The 17,985-nt window shown below is 39.0% G+C and overlaps 1 protein-coding gene and 1 non-coding gene across 4 annotated transcripts in view; both read left to right on the top strand.

The window, feature by feature from the left end:
- The window catches only part of MLLT3 (MLLT3 super elongation complex subunit), a 285,909-nt gene that overhangs the window by 107,280 nt on the left and 160,644 nt on the right, over positions 1–17,985 (top strand). The gene's annotated exons all lie outside the window — the stretch shown is intronic.
- LOC124505272 (U6 spliceosomal RNA) lies at positions 5,311–5,418 on the top strand. The gene has a single exon (XR_006960604.1). It is a non-coding gene; the product is annotated as a U6 spliceosomal RNA (small nuclear RNA).

Raw genomic sequence — 17,985 nt, 5'->3', positions numbered from 1 at the left:
TGGACCCCAGCTGTTCCAGCCCTAGCCACCATCTGACTGCAACCACATAAGACATTTTGAGCGAGAATTGCTCAGCGAAGCCTTCCCGAATTCCTGACTCAGAAACCACGAGAGATAGCAAAATGGCTGTTGTTTCAAACTAAATTTGGGGTGATTTACTCAGCAGTTGATCATTACAACATATTTCTTTGGGGAAGCATTTTCTTCTAGGTGGTATTGATGAAGACAGGGCTAGTATTAGAAGCATCTCTTAGCGCAGATTTAGAGTTGTCACTGCCCTAAGCCTGTTCCCCAAAACTTTCATACCCTAGTTGGGGATTGGTCGAGGAGGGGAGATTGTAAAAGAGAAAATCACGTAAGCAGAATTTTTTTCCTTTTCCCATATCTTTACCTAATAGGTGAGAAAGAGGGGGCTAGCCCCTTTAGATGCTTACACTAAACTGACTACATTACAGAGAATCTGTTTTGGGGAAGTAAGGCCATGGGCAAGAAATTCTGCAAATGAGCTTGGGGATATCTCTCTGGGAACTGTGAATGAGGCAAAAACAGGCAATGCCAAGGAGGCCAGAATTTATGTTGAATAATTTATTGTTCAGTGTGCTTTTTTAAATATTAAAATCCGAGTGCCTTTTATGGGTTGAATCTGACCCCTGCCAAAAGATAGGATGCCATTGTTTTTTTATTTAAAAAAAAAAAATTTTTTTTAACATTTATTCGTTTTTTGATAGAGACAGAGCGTGCGTGGGGGAGGGGCAGAGAGCGAGGGAGACACAAGAATCCGATGCAGGCTCCAGGCTCTGAACTGACAGCACAGAGCCCGACGCGGGGCTCGAACCCACGGACTGTGAGATCATGACCTGAGCCGAAGTCGGACACCCAACCGACTGAGCCACCCAGGCGCCCCAAGATAGGCTGACATTCTAATGCTCACATACCAGCGCACGTGACCTTATTTGGAAATAGGGTCTTTGGCAGAGATCCTGGTGGATTCATGTGGGCCCTGTCCAATGACTTGTGTCTTTACAAGGAGGCAATGTGAAGATTCAGAAAGACACAGAGAAGAAAGCTATGAGAAGACAAGGCAGAGATTGGAGTCATGTCACCAGCTAAGGAATGCAAGATTGCCAGCAGCTACTAGAAGCTAGACGAGTCAAGGAAGGATTCTTCTGTAGAGCTTTCAGATGGAGGTTGGCCCTGCCAACACCTCGATGCCTTGATTTCTGTCTTGTAGCACGAAACATTAAATTTTTGTTGTCTCAAGCCAACCAGTTTCTGGTACTTTGTTATGGCTGCCCTCGGAAACAAATGCAGTGCCTAAAGTTGGATTGAGACAGTGAAAAAATGTCACTCTTCAGAAGTTAGGAACATGAAAAGATAAACCACAGGCTGGGAGAGAATATGTGCTAACCATATATCTGACAGGGGACTTGACTCTAAACTGTGTAACGAATATACAACTCAATAACAAGACAGCCATTTAAAATGGGCAAAAGATTTGCAGACGCTTCAACAGAGGAGATATACACATGTCAACTAAGCACATGAAATGATGCTCAGTATCACTGGTTATTAGGAAAATACACATTAAAACTGCCATGAGATATTATTGCACTATTGCTACAGTGGCTAAAATGGAAAAGAATGACCATGCCAAATGCTCATGAGGAAATGGAGCAACTGGAACTCTTAAAAGGTTTTTTCTTTTTTTAAGTTTATTTTTGAGAGAGAGAGCAAGCGAGCAGGGGAGGCACAGAGAACGGGAGACAGAGGATCCCAAGCAGGCTCTGCACAGTCAGTGCGGAGCCTGATGCGGGGCTTCAACCCATGAACTGTGGGATCATGACCTGAGCTGAAACCAAGAGTCAGACACTGAACTGACTGAGCCCCCCAGGTGCCCTGCAGCTGGAACTCTTCTACATTGCTGGTCAATACTTAAAATGGTATCATCACTTTGAAAGACAGTTTTTCATTTTCTTAAAACATGAAGCATATAACTTACCTGGTTGTTCTACTCATAGGTATTTACCCAAGAGATTTGAAAGCATATCTCCATAAAAAGACTTTTGCACAGATGTTCATAAGAGCATTATTTGTAATAGCCCTAAACTGGAAGTAACTCTAATGTCCACCAGCAGGGGGGTGGAGAAACAAATTGTGGTATAATTAAATCCTATTCAGCAATATAAAGGAATCGGCTATTGATATGTACAACAATATGGGTGAAGCTTAATAATTAAATAATTATATTGAGTAAAAGAAGCCAGCTTCCTCCCCAACAGAGTACGTATTGTATGACTCCATATGTAGATACACACAATTTTAGAAAGTGCAAAGTAATGGTAATGACAGTGAAAATCAGTGGTTATGGGAGGTAGGGCAGGGTAGGGAGGGGTAAGATTTTAAGGAGACATGAGTAAACATTTAGGATTGATGGGTTTGTTCATATAATCTTGATTGTGGTGATGGTTTCCTTGGTGTATATTTATATCAAAACATCAAATTATGTACATCATGTATACATGATTTTTTAATCTGTCGATTATGTCTCAATAAAGCCAGAACAAAAAGAAAAGTTTTATGGAAAAAATTAGGGTTAAGAAGGGGGTTTAAACTCCGGGCCCTATTCTACTAATAGGTATCAGCTGAGCGTGAGCAGGTGCAGTTTGCTTTGCTGTTTATTGTTGAATATACCGTCTTTAATGACAAGAGAACATTTAAATCTAGAGCCAACAAGTAAACCAAACCTTTAGAATCAGTTGAGGTTTAATCACAGAAGACTATGATGGGTTATGGGGTTAAGGGATTTATTATAGAAATTAAACCTTAAACATTTATGGTAGGAGCTTCGGAAATGAAGGTCCAGGAAGCACACTGGAAGATCCCTGGAGTCCCCTACTAGTCAGTCTGAAAAGCCAGGCATGAGACAGGAAGCCTGTGCCTCTGTGTGCCTCTGTGTAACTACCCCCTCTTTGTGTCTGTTGGGTTGGCCTGGAGTTGTTGTTGACCTACAGGGCCAGTTTGGAAAGGTGGATAGGGATCTGAGAAGAGCAAAGATAAGCTTAAACCCACCTACATAGCCATGTCTGGTCACTATACTAACCATGACCACCTTGAGAGTAATGACTTCCAAATCCAAACAGATCCTTCCAAATCTGTGCAAATTCTGCTTTTGGTTAACTTTAAGCTGGGACTATACAGGGAAGAGAATCCCGGAAGTGTAGTTTCTCCTTAAGAAACTTGACACAGTACAAACCGCCACAACCTGCCAATTAGTGGCCTTCATGAGTGTAGTACTTATTAGGAATTTAGGCTCCCCTGTTCTCATGTGATGGGTCAGTTATGCTAGACAAATACAGAATATCTTTGAGAGTGATCTAATTGGGACAGAATGTAGTGAGTTAGTCCAGGCATGAGGAATAAGGGTAGATCTTTTCAGAGTCAGGCCTGATTACAATGTAAACAATAGGCAGACTCTCCATCCCCTCTTACAAGGAAGGTGTTTATAGCAACATAAACACCTTTTCAGCACAGTAACATAAACAGTTTCTCAAGGAAACATTCTCTGGCATTCAGGAAATGTTTCTTTCTTTACAAACAAAAAAGTGTGTTTTTCTAAAGATTTAATTTACTTAAGGGCTCTGTTTAGAACAAGGCTATGATTGTAGAGGGATAAAGTTATTCCCAGAGCACTTTTGTGGTAGGCTGTAGTTGAAGTCCTTATAGAAGCATCTTGTTTAAAAATCTGTAGATTAACAGAGCACAGGCCAGTGCAGGTGTCCCATGTTACATTTTCGATACACCTCTAGAAAGTTGTATAAATTATCCATTGGTGAGTCAAATTGTATGATAAATTCCCAGTAGTTTCTGAATTGATATTTTCTGATGAAAATCCTTCTTGAAAATGTGAAGACCCTTTGTTACAGGTATAACATACTACCTACAGTGAGGCCAGGGACTATGATAGAGGCTATGTATTTGTCTCAAATCTACATATTTAACTCATTTGTGCAGTGCATAAATGCTTCCTAATATTGGTCAGTTATGATTCTTATTTTAAAATTCTTTAACTCCTATAACATTTGAAACTTGGAACCCTTGGAAATAGATTTCATTCACGAGACCCATTTTAGGTTTGAAAAGGAGAGGAAAATTCTTAAAAAAAATTTTTTTTTTTTTAATATTTATTTTTGAGAGAGAGAGATAGAAGACAAGCAGAGGAGGTGCGGAGAAAGGGAGACACAAAATCTGAAGCAGGCTCCAGGCTCTGAGCTGTCAGCACAGAGCCCGAAACGGGCTCGAACTCACGAACCGTGAGATCATGACCTGAGCCAAAGTCAGATGTTTAACCTACTGAGCCACCCAGGCGCCCCAAGGAGAGGAAGATTCTTTAGCAAGAATGCTTTCTTAATAGACAAGGAGAACGGATGTACCTATTTTCAGCATGTTATTAAAAAATACATAGTTCTGGTAGTGCAGTGAAGGTGCTGTTAATAGGCACGAAGCATCAGCCACACGCGTTTTTGTTTTTTGTTTTTAACCTTTGTGGAAAGGCTTGATTCACTTAAAAGATTTACCCACAAGGTCTGGGAATGATGTATTCATTGCTGACTAGATTTTGTGTAGCTTCGCACAACTTAGAATGTGGATGATGGTTTCTCTTGCTGCCTTCTAGTGCTTCTCAAACTTTCATGTGCAGTTCAGTGACCCAGGCATCTTGGTCAAGGTAGGTCGTGATGCAATAGATTAGGGTGGGGTCTCAGTTTTTTATTTCTGACAAGTTCCCAGGTTTGGACAACACACTCTGAGAAGCAAGGGAGTAGGCTTTTCTGAATATAATTTTTGGTGTGGTTGCCCATAGTATTCAACATTTGACAGTAAGTGTGGCGTATATAGAGAAAAATGATTGTTTTCACGTATGCCCAGTTTTTGTCTGGAGGACAAAAGGTTAGTGGTAGACTCCCATTAATTAAGTAGCTTGCTAATAATTTGGCAGGAATTGAGTATAGGCATTTCCCACTCAACTGGCTCTATGTTTATTGTGTTTTTAAATTTATGAATGTGGTGTGGCTTAAAAGCCAACCCCTCGTTGAGATGCCAATTACACCAGGAAGGGGGAAAAAAAAAAACATTTTGCATTTATGTGGAGTACAACCATGGGCTTATTTCTTTCTCCTGCAAAGATCTCCTTGGTATCGATAAAACTAATATAATAATTACATCCTTGAATGTTAATATATATAAAATTAAATGATTCCTTGCGGGCATTAAAATAAATTCAGGTCCAACTTGGCTGTTCTTGGAGAAGAGTTTGTGCTCACTTTGGCAGCGCATAGACTAAAATTGGAACGATCCATAGCAGATGAAGCACGGCCCCTGCACAAGGATGGCACGCAGATTCGTGAAGAGAAGAGTTTAATACTGAGGAATCGTTCATGGGGGAAAACTTGCCTGTTTGAGAGATGAAAATGGAGAACTAATTCGAAAATAATTTTTAACTGTCAACATTTTTTTAAATGTTTTTTTATTAAAAAATTTTTTAATGTTTAATTTTAAGAGAGAGGGAGAGACAGAGTGTGAACAGGGGAGGGGCAGAGACAGAGGGAGACACAGAATCTGAAGCAGGCTCCAGGCTCTGAGCTGGCAGCACAGAGCCGGAAGCAGGGGCTCGAACCTATGAACCGCAAGATCATGACCTGAGCCTAAATCGGATGCTTAAGCAACTGAGCCACCCAGGCTCAGTCCCATAACTGTCACCGTTTTTTAAAACTGTTAAGATGGCCAGCCTGAAAATGTTGGTAGAATTGTATCAAGTGATATTGAAATATATTGGTCTTGAATATTTTCAAAGAAAATTTCAGGCAGTTGTGTTTATCTGGGAAATACCATTAAAATATGAATTTGAGGTTAGGAAAAAAAAATGTTTGGAAAGATAAAATCAAATACTTCAAAGGAATTATTTGCTTAGTTCTTAAAATGACTCAGTTTTCCTTAATTTTAAGTTGAGCCTTTGTGTAATTGAGGATTAAAAACAGAAGAGAAAAAAATGAACATCTTTAAAGCTTTCTGGATTAGTGCATAAATCTGATCTTCCCAGGGGAGTGGGAAAAGATGTGACCAAATGACTATTACCTCTCTAGACGATGTGACCATAGAAATCATTCTGCAACAGTGAAGATCCTCTAGGATCCTGACACAGGCAGGAAAAAGAATTCCCAGGAATCCTTGACGTCAAATTGTGTGTATCTACTATAAAGATAACTGCTAGCTAAATTATTTTTAACTTTAATATCTAATAGTCTTGAGATTATCAATAAACACTTTCCTAAGTGCATCTTCCAAAAGATTGAGGCTGTAGTTAATGTCTGAAAATTTTTCATCTGTTTCAGATGGTTGAGTGTGTTGGAAGTTATGTGTTCTGGAAAAGTGAGGAAGGCGGGATGTGCTCCATGGGGGCTAAGTGTTAAAATGCTAAAAAGTGTTACTGTGTAAAGTATGAATAGTAGGAGAATAACTGTGGCATTAAAGATTCAAAAAATTATACATGTACATTGTAGGCCATTGGGGAAAAGACAAATTAAAAAAAAATTGTTTATTTTGAGAAAGAGAGAGAGAGAGGCAGAGAGAGACAGGGAGAGAGAGAATCCCAAGCAGGTTCCACACTGTCAGCACAGAGCCTGAGGTGGGGCTTGAACTCACAAACTGTGAAATCATGACCTGAGCTGAAATCAAGAGTTGGATGCTTAACCAATTGAGCTACCCAGGCACCCCAACACAATGAAAATTTGAAAACCTAGTGTACTTTCTTTTTTTTCTTTCTAGTTTGAACAAATATATAATTGCCTTTTTCTTCACTGTAATGTTGTTTCCCATGTGATTGCATATTTTTTGTGTGCAATTATTTTCTATGGCTGTGTAATATTTCACTTAACAAAAGACATCATTTGGGTAACTATTCCTTCCTATGTTTCTTCTTAGGTATTTAAGTAGATTTGTATGTTTTTGCCAATAATACTATAATGAACATCTGTGTATAATGTTTTTCTTTGATCAGACTTTACTTGTTAGGCAAGATCGCCACAACTGAAACTCATGTTCTTACAGGGAACCTTTCCTTAAAAGCTGGTCTGTGAAGTTGAGGGACTGTTTACAAAGAAGTACTAACCCTTCCTGAGTGTTAAAAGATAAGGATGTTATGACAAGGTGTTAAAAGCTAAGCTGGAGTTGGGCAGGTCAGATTAACTTGGTTCTATCTTTGACACCTGTTTTTAACACTTGTTGAAAAGGGGAAAAAATTAAGGCTAGAGTTTCATAGCACAATCCTTTCTAAAGAAATGAGTTGTTTATGTGGCAAATCCCTTTAAAAATATTTTGTTAGTAAACAAGAATAGGAGGACACTTGGAGATACAGTTTCTAATAATAAGTTTACTCCTAGCCCTCTTAACTTTAATTTAGGGCAAATGTATTGAGGTACTTGTGATTCACTAAGCAAATAGGAAAAAAAAAAAAAAAAGAGGAAACAAGAATAGTACCTGCAGTAGAAAAAACTAGAAAACAGCTCACAATTGGGATTATAGACTGGTTTGTAATATTAGCCAAATTAAAAAAAAATTTAAATGTTTATTATTTTTGAGAGAGAGAGAGAGACAGAGAGAGAGCAAGCAGGAAAGGGGCAGAGAGAGGGAGACACAGAATCAGGCTCCAGGCTGAGCTGTCAGCACAGAGCCCGACGCAGGGCTCGAACTCACAGACCACGAGATCATGACCTGAGCTGTAGTCGGCCGTCCAACCGACTGAGCCACCCAGGCGCCCCTATTAGCCAAATTCTAGAGATAAGACAGTTAGTTGGATAGATGAACCACAAATCCTTCTTAGTTGCTCCATGAAGTTACAAATAATCCCCAACTTCTAATTAGCCCACAGCATTTTAGCTGCCCCAGTATATTCTGGTAATAGATGTATAGCCACTACAGAAGGTTTGCAAGACCAGATGTATAAGCTATATTTTCTATGTATATTTTAGCAAAGTTCTTAATTGAGTTTAGAAATTCTAGTCTTTAAGTGGATTTTAATTTTTCTGGATTGTAATTATTTGTGTTCCGTATAGTGAAATGTCTCTAACATTTTTTTTTTCAATTCCAAGGCATTAATGTATATACAAGTATAGGGATTAATGAAGTTCTGTTTTCATCATTTTATGTTGATGACTATATTTTGAAGAACTCATATCACCTATAAGTTACTTTTTAACAACATAGTATTTGGTAGATAGAAGAGAGTGCAGGCAACGTGTAAGCTAAAAGGCAAAGTAACAAATTGAACGTCCATGAAGCTACTATTCACTTTAAGAACTAGAACACAACCAGATTATCTTTGAGTTGAACCTTTCCTAACCCTTTCAGTTTTGCAGAGCTTACAGGTTAAAAAAGATGTTGGTGCCTACTTTTCTAAATTAGAATTAGTATGCTGCTAGCCTCTGGAAAAAATCTAAAGAGGTATATGCAATTTACATTAGGAACACCTGCAGATTAATGATTGATGTCAATGCATATACATAATTCATAATGACAAAGATGTTTAAAATTTTTTTTTTTCAATGTTTATTTATTTTTGAGAGAGAGGGAGACACAGAATCGGAAACAGGCTCCAGGCTCTGAGCCATCAGCCCAGAGCCTGACGCGGGGCTCGAACTCACGGACCGCGAGATCGTGACCTGGCTGAAGTCGGACGCTTAACCGACTGCGCCACCCAGGCGCCCCAACAAAGATGTTTAAATATAGGACATTAGATTTGAAATTGTTAAGTATGCTAGGTTTAAACTTTAAAAAAATTTCTTAGACTAGAAGTTGTTCTCTTTTTTATTTTAAATGGGCTATTTTAAGAATGCCACTGAATGTAAAAACAACATGACTACATTATTTGTATATAAAACACCAAATAGGTTTTTATTTTAACAACATAAATTCAGATTACATGTTGGAAATCCAGGGTTTTTTTTTTGAGAGGAAATTACGTATCCCATCCACCAACGACCTTCTGTGTTTCCAGACTTTGCCTCCTTTTCTGGGAATCGAGACTTCAGGGTTCAAAGCTACAAAAAATTATCACTAGGGGAAAATGCTATTACTTAATAAAGTTCCAGGTATTATTTAAAGGTTTTCTCCACTTTCCCCCCAAAGTGTTATTCTTCTCCTTTGTACTTTTGTTCATTACTGTTTCGGAATGTGGTAGTTTTTGACTTCCAGACTGATTTTCGACTGAATCTCAAAGAACAGAAACCCACATTCTTTTTAAATTTTTTGTTGCCTTTAGTAGGACCAATTTGAAGATCAGGAAACCAGTTTTATTCATCTCCTAAAGCCATCGCAGGTGATTGTCTCTCAGAGTCCATCTTCCTCATTAAATAAATGTTAGATTTCAGTTTTGCCTTGTATTTCCCCCCCGATTTCTTTCTGTATTATCACTGCCTTTGATTTGGAATTTTCTGCCCCCTTGAACAGGAGCATAAGCGTCTGGAGGGTATGCTGCAGGCGATGCTGTTTCTCATTTTCCTCTTTCTTTAAAAAATCTCTCACGTGGCATTAACTTTTTTCTTATAATGCCAAATTTAACCTGTTATCTGTGGATTAAGACTAAAAAGAAAACCAAATTGACACTACAACTTAACCTTTTATTGACTAAATATCTAACTCGATTTTTGAACATGTGGGAAGAAATATGTAGTTGGGTTTGCATTTATTTTTAGCAACGTAGTTATTTCTGACAGGTTGATCTGCTGTGAGGACGTTATAAAATTGCCCTTTTGATTTAGAGAACTTTTTCATTTGAAACTATTTAAAGTTTCCTTTTACTTTTTCAACTTTAAAAATAAGTTACTTTGTTGTCGCGGAAAATTGAGTCACTTCCTAGCTGAAATTTTAAACTCCTAAATGTTACGGGCCAGTTAGTTTTCTTGAACCAGTCTGGTTGTCAGCCGGTTACTTAACGCCTTTATTCCTCAGTTTTCTCATCTGTGCAATGGAAGGTGGTAACTCTTCAGGGTGGTCTTGAGAATGAGATGAGTTGTTATGTTGGAATCCCTGCGTGGGACGCTTGGTTACTTTTTCTGTCACTGCCACAACCGATTGACACAAACGTAGCTGCTGAAAACACCACAAATTAATTTTTTCCTGGTCAGCAGCTGGGATTATAGGTCAGCAGCTGGGATTAGCTCCACTAGTTTGTCTTCTGTAGTTTCATGAGCCATTGGTGTTGGTCAGGGGGGCTGTCTGTTGGGAGGCTCAGGGAACAGCCTGCTCCCAGGCTTGTTCAGGTTGTCCCCAGGCCTGTGGTTGTAGGCCCCATGTCTGTTTCCTTGTGAGCTGTCAGCTGGGCCAAATTCTCACGCTGGGAAATTTCTCTGACTTCCGCTGCTGCCATAGCTCTCCTCTTCCTCTTGTACCACATGTCTCTGACGATAGCAGGAGAAAGTTCTCTGCCTTGTAGTGTCTAACCTACATGTGATTAGCTCAGGACCGTCTTGCCTAACACCTGATAATCCTTAGAGCCTGTGGCCGGTTGATTAGTAGCCTTAATTACATCTGCAAAATCTTTCACAGTAGTACCTAGATTAGTGTTTGACTGAATAAGGAGAAGACAGGAAACTTGGGAGACAGCTTCAGAATTCTGCCTATGGTCGTGCTCGAAAATGGTAGTCTGGTAGTGATGAAAGCAGTCACATGTTTTTTTTTGTTTGTTTTTTTTTTGTTTTTTTTTTTTAGAAATTATGTTTAATGTTTACTTGTTTTGAGAGAGAGTGACAGACAGCATGAGCAGGGGAGGGGCAGAGAGCGAGGGAGACACAGAATCCGAAGCAGGCTCCAGGCTCCGAGCCGTCAGCGCAGAGCCACACATGGGCCTTGAACTCACGAAGTGCGAGATCATGACCTGAGCCGAAGTCGGACGCTTAACCGACTGAGCTACCCAGGCGCCCCCAAAGCAGTCACATGTTTACCTGAGTACAGACTAAATTGTAAATCTCTTGTAGGTGGGCACTGTTCGTTACCTTTTTTTGTATCTTTAGGGCCTTATGGTTTGCTGTATGTTTATTTAAATACCTGCCATCGGTTGATAGCTTCAGTGCAATTTCTCTTTTGGTTTTATTCATTTTATTTCTCAGAATCAGTAGAAGTTCTGTACGAGTTTTGTTGAAGATTTCTGGTACCTCTCTGGAATGATTACTTACATTTAGTTTCTCCTTACCTTTTTTCCTACTTTTCATTTTCATTAAATCACAAAGATAAAATTGCCTGTTCTTATGTTAGAAACTGCCAACAACCTTTTGCTACTGGAGCACAAATTTTGAGTTATTTTGTCTTAGACTCTTTAAGTCCTTACGAACTCTTAGCCATGTCTTCTGTAAATTGTATTTGAAGATAGGTTGTAAGTACAGCATACTGTTGATAGCTGAATGTAAAGTTGGCCAACTGCCCCGGCAGAAGGGGGGTGACCTTATTGCCCTCTCCAGGGTGGCCGCCTTAACTAGTGAACCTACAACCACAATGATTGGCAAGGTGATAATCACCCTCTGTTCCTCTTACCATTTTGGGACGTTTTCCTGATCAACAAATCTCGGTCTTCCTTTAATGATTTTAATCAGACATATTGGAGACCTGCCAAGAAAGAAGAGTATAAATCATCACCTTTAAGAAGCCAAGATTTTTGAAAAGGGGTTAAGCCATTTAATGGCAGTGTTTGTAGGATATTTACATAGGCCAATCACTGTAGATAGGAAAACCTATTTGTCTCAGGGACCCTCCTCATTAAAATTTTCTTAAAAAACATCTCTTAAACCCTTTCTACCAAATTGGCTTGCTCAGCCCTTCACCCATTCCCCCCACCGCCAACCTCGACCGCCTTAATCCTGTGTTAGGCAAAGAGAAATGAGTTTGTTTAATATACGTTTGTGGAATGGTGTTCACTTTGTTATTTCCTTTCATTCATAAATGAGGTCTTGGCATCTTTCTTGCTTTTTTTTCTGACACTTAGATGTTGTCCAAAAATACCTATCTATCCTTCCCCTCCTAAAAAGATGCATAACATGAAATAGCTTCTTTGTGCTGAAAAGTCTAAACACTTTTTGCCAAAGTACCTTGCTTACCTTGCTGCTTTTGAATTTGATAATGAGGGCTGGCTGGGCATTCATATGGTTAATTCTTTCAAGAATGCCTTTCTGTCTAAATCTAGGATCAACAATGTCCATTCACTGTTCCTTTGATCTTTCTGTATGTTTTGCAGACTCATCTGGCAATCCAGTTTCTCTCGTGGAAAACTGGGCATTTGCTCTTTTCTACTCTTATCCTTTGCTACTTTTAAACTGAATTTAAGCCTTCTTTTACCAAATTCCATGTCAGGAGAACAAATCTTTTAGAAGCTCTTTGAAAGAGTCAGAATTTATGTGTTAACTTTAAAACACTTTTTATTTAAAACAATTTTTCTTAAATGTTTGTTTATTTATTTACTTTTTGACCTTTTTTAAAAATTTTATTTTATTTTTTTTAAATTTACGTCCAAATTAGCAGCTAGTGCAACAATGATTTCAGGAGTAGATTCCTTAGTGCCCCTTACCCATGTAGCCCATCCCCCCTCCCACAACCCCTCCCGTAACCCTCAGTTTGTTCTCCATATTTATGAGTCTCTTCTGTTTCGTCCCCCTCCCTGTTTTTATATTATTTTTGTTTCCCTTCCCTTATGTTCATCTGTTTTGTCTCTTAAAGTCCTCATATGAGTGAAGTCATATGATACTTGTCTTTCTGTGACTAATTTCGCTTAGCATAATACCCTCCAGTTCCATCCACGTAGTTGCAAATGGCAAGATTTCATTCTTTTTGATTGCCGAGTAATACTTCATTGTATGTATATACCACATCTTCTTTATCCATTCATCTATCGATGGACATTTGGGCTCTTTCTGTACTTTGGCTATTGTTGATCGTGCTGCTATAAACATGGGGGTGCATGTGTCCCTTCGAAACAGCACACCTGTATCCCTTGGATAAATGCCTAGTAATGCAATTGCTGGGTCATAGGGTACTTCTGTTTTTAGTTTTTTGAGGAACCTCCATACTGTTTTCCAGAGTGGCTGCACCAGCTTTCATTCCCAATTGTTTATTTATTTTTGAAGAGAGACAGAGTGTGAATGGGGAGCGGCAGAGAGAGAAAGAGAGGGAGACACAGAATCTGAAGCAGGCTCCCAGCGCTGAGCTATCAGCACAGAACCGATGCTGGGCTTGAACCCATGAACCGTGAGATCATGACCAGAGCCGAAGGTGAACGTGCAACTGACTGAGCCACCCAGGCGCCCCTGAAATTTCTATTTTTAAGTAAGCTCTACACCCACCATGGGGCTCAAAATCATGACCCTGATATCAAGAGGGGGCATGCTCTACCAACTGAGCTAGCTAGGTGCCCCTATGCACTGCTTTTTAAAAACTATTTTTTTAAAAGTTACCCATGTTTTCTTTTTTTTTTTTAATTTTTTTTTTTCAACGTTTATTTATCTTTGGGACAGAGAGAGACAGAGCATGAACGGGGGAGGGGCAGAGAGAGAGGGAGACACAGAATCGGAAACAGGCTCCAGGCTCCGAGCCATCGGCCCAGAGCCTGACGCGGGGCTCGAACTCCCGGACCGCGAGATCGTGACCTGGCTGAAGTCGGACGCTTAACCGACTGCGCCACCCAGGCGCCCCAAAAGTTACCCATGTTTTCTAAATAACTTAGAAGTTTCATATTTGTTTAATTTGTTGAGGAAGTTATCGTCCTTTCTGAAATCGTTAGTCTATAATCAGGAGAGTGATTGGCACTCTTTATTTAGAGTCTTCTAAATTCTTGACAGTTTTTTAGTTTTCTTTCAATTGATATACATTGTTCAACTTGTCTTATAGCTCTCCAGTCTGATTAATTTTTTTAATTATGAACTATACATAGCATAAAATTTACAGTTTCCACCACTTTGAGATTTTTAAATTTTTTATGATTTTTTTTAATTTGAGAGAGAGAGAAAGAGAGAGAGCAAGGGAGTGAGCGACCTGGGGAGAGGGGCAGAGGAAGAGAAAGAGAGACAATCTTAAGCATGTTCCATGCCCGACATGAGGCTCAATCCCCTGATCCTTGGGATCATGACCTGAGCCGAAATCTGGAGTCGGAGCTCAACCGACTGAACCACCCAAGCACCTCTCCATCGTTTTGAAGTGTACAGGTTAGTGGCATTAGGCCCGTTCATATTGTTGCGTAACCGTCCCCACCATCCATCTCCAGAACTTTTTCATTGTCCCAAACAGAAAGTCTGTGTGCATGGAAACCGTAACTCCTCATTCCCTTCTCCCTGCTTCTCCTGGCAATCAGTTTTCTCCTTTCTGTCTTTATGAGTTTGACTTAATTGATTTTGTTTTATAATGTTTACCTTCAAAAGCATTTATCCTTCAAGGCATGAGTGGGAGTATGGTCTGGGGGCAGGGAGGAAGAGTTGATTTTTATAGGTATCACATTACATTTACTGCCTCTAAAGAATGAATAAGCAACCTTTACGTGCCTTGTGTATTTGATTACTTTTTATCTGTAGGATTTGAACACTAGAAATATATGACTATAACTTGTCTTGAAAATGCTGTGTCTTTGAAGAAAAAAAAGAAAGCTTTGAACTTTGAGTTATGGGCTTTACTGATACTCATCTCTCTGAAATACATCTATTTTTTCAATTTGGCTTTTCTTCAGATCATTTTCCTTCCCATCTTGAATGTTTAGTCTGTGGCCACAAGAGTTCAATAGGAATAATTCCTTGTTTTCTTAGACAGCTAATGTCTTGATTTTTGACATACATAGGTCTCACATGCCACCAGGTTGTTTTGAAATTAGTTTGATAAGAGTGAGATGTTCATAAATTATACCATTTGGGTTGTGGATACTTTGCCTGATAACTACATTATTGGTACAGACTGTTCTAGAATGGGGGCAAATTACCCTTTTTCTCATTGTAGGGAAGTGGGAGTTTTCTTGAATAATACTGATTAGGGAACATAAAACAGTTTTCTGGGTTTGGGCTTGGTAAAGCATGGCTTGAGTTCAAAACCGGTTAGGTTGTTTTCTCAGGGTGGCTGGAAGCTTCTCCAAGGGCAGGATTAGAGCTGTGTGTGTTCATTCATTTTGTAAACAATTGAGTGATATGTTGGGTATAAATAGAATTTTATTCCAGTAGTTAAAGTCCTATGATTTTCCTAAAGAGCAGCAAGTTTTTAGCCTTGGATAGACAGAATTAAAGGTGGGTGGAGACCAGTTTCACAAGAAGCACTTCTCCCCTTCTTGTTTCGTGCCATAGACCAGGAGAGCAGATGAAAGGTGAGGCGTGGAACCTTAGAGCATTAACTAGTCCTGCCTTGGAGATTTTCAGCACACACAATATTTTGACAAACCGAAAAGCAGAGCTCAGCATCTTTTTAGCTGACGCCCTTTCTGCCCTAATAAACATAGACGAATATGCGTATTCATACTTTGTCTGTATTAAGTAATTCTGTTTTAGAATCTCGACACAAAACAGTCAATAGTCATGAATGTATTTTTCTAACATTTCTCAAGTAGAGGTGGTTCTTACAGAATGTCAGGAGTACTCCCGTGGGTTTTTATTTCCTCCCAGATTCCTCTCAATTACAATTTTCTATTAACTAACAAGTGTTGATACAAACACAGGAAAACTGCCATCCCTGGCCTTTGGGGAATAAAACAGCTGATGGAGACCCTCAGGCATCCACTGGGAGAGTGAACATGCGGGGCTGTACCACAGCAACGACGGGGCTGTGGGAGCAGCTCTTCCCGACTGTTGAAAGTTTCATAAAGGCGAACCATGAACTTGGCCTTTGAAGAATAAGTTGAAAGATTTATTGCCATGCGCCTGATACCAATTTGCGTTGTATGAGTGTGACCTTATCTTATTTTTAAATTCTTTGCCAATCTTTTCGAAATATTGTCTTTTGCATTTTCTTTTAAACCAGCGAGTTGGAATAGCCTTTCATATATTTATTTACTAAGCTGCTCTTTTCTTTGGAGGGTTGCCAGCTAGTGTGCCTTCCCCCATTTCTCTCAGTAATTGTCAAGACTGCTTTATGTTAGTGTTGGCCTATCGAGGACAGGATGTTTGTTGGAATTGTGATAAAGGTATGCATTGATTTATGGGAAATTAACCTTTTTGTGATATTCCGTCTTCCCTATCTAGGAGCATGCTGTATCTTTTCCTTTATTCGGGTCTTATTTTATATCTTTCTCAGTAAAGTTGTACAGTTTTATTTATGGATAATCTGTGCTTTGAGTTCATGAGATTTTTGTTGCTCTCATAAACGGAACCCTTTTTCTCTGTTACATTTTGGAAGTAGTTATTCCAGAATGCATTTATTGCTGCTATGGAGGAGATCTGTGTATTTTTTATATATTACCTTATTTCTGGAGATTCTTTTGGTTCCAGTACTTTTTCAGTGGACTTTCTGTGTTTCCCTAGATAGATAGTAATTTTCTACAAGGAATTATGTATCGATCTTTTTTGTTTGTGTGTTGTATTTTTACGTGCTAGGGTTTTCAAAACAATTTTGAATTACACTGGTGTTAGTGGTCATTCTTGTTGAAGGCATACAGGAGTTCAGTGATAATATTTTGGCAAACAAAAAAGCAGAGCTCAGTGCTTGAATATAACTGATGACAGACAAGAATGCATTTCAGGAAATGTAAGAATGACTATGACTTGCATGTGAGAGAAGTGTGACTTTATGGCTGAGAAAAATATGTATATCTGTGCAGACATCTAATATTATTTTATCATTATCTGGGTAATTATATGTTTATATGCTGTACATATATAGTGCAGATTTTAGACCAAATGAAGTCCATGTTTGCTCGGTGCAATTACAATTAATGGCACTGATTTGTTTATCATTTAAAAAAATATAAAAAGCTGTCTTTGTTTTCTAATCCCACTCGTAGGGGGAAATCACTGTTTGTTTCATAGTCTTCCAGTTTTTTTTTTTTTAATTTTTAAGTGTTTATTCGTTTTTGAGAGAGAGAGAGAGAGAGAGAGAGAGAGAGAGAGAGAGAGAGAGAATATAAACGAGCAGGGGAGGGGCAGAGAGAAAGGGAGACACAGAATCTGAAGCAAGCTCCAGGCTGTGAGCTGTCAGCATAGTGCCCAACATGATGCTTGAACTCATGAACCACTAGATCATGACCTGAGCTGAAGTTGGACCTTAACTGACTGAGCCACCCAGGCGCCCCTTTCCAGTCTTTCTTTTCTGTAGGTATTTAATCTCTTTGCATGTGTGCGTACACACACACACACACACACACACACACACACACCCCTTTGCATGTGTTTCTATATTCTTTTACAAAAATGGGATAATTGAAAGCAGAAAGTATAGTAACTTTTAAAAAAACTTAGTAATAAAATATATTATTCATTTCTTCTTCTTTTTTTAATCTTTATTTGTTTTTGAGAGAGAGAGAGAGAGAAAGACAGAGTGTGAGCAGGGGAGGAACAGAGAGAGAAGGAGACACAGAATCCGAAGCAGGCTCCAGGCTCTGAGCTGTCAGCACAGAGCCTGACGGGGGGCTCGAACCCACGAACTGTGAGATCATGACCTGAGCTGAAGTCGGACGTGTAACCAACTGAGCCACCCAGGCGCCCCAATTATTCATTTCTTTTTATGTGATTGATGATTTTAAATGTCTTGGCTTAGTGTTCTGCACTATATTATTATAGTGCTGACATTTCATAGCTTTTTGTTTGGGAAGCATATGAGAAATAATTAGGTAAAGTCATATCACAGCAAATACATTATTTAAGAATAAGATGTATTGCTTAGGCTTCCTTATTTATATAAATCATATATATATATATCAATTGATATATATGTATCATATATATCAATTGATATATATATATAAATATATAATATATATAAATATAATTA

This window comes from Lynx rufus, unplaced genomic scaffold, assembly GCF_022079265.1.
Source record: "Lynx rufus isolate CCGP_SWC_20201006 ecotype Redwood Valley unplaced genomic scaffold, mLynRuf1.p SCAF_10, whole genome shotgun sequence".
Classification (NCBI taxonomy): domain Eukaryota; kingdom Metazoa; phylum Chordata; class Mammalia; order Carnivora; family Felidae; genus Lynx; species Lynx rufus.
This window is presented reverse-complemented; position numbering and strand designations above follow the sequence as displayed.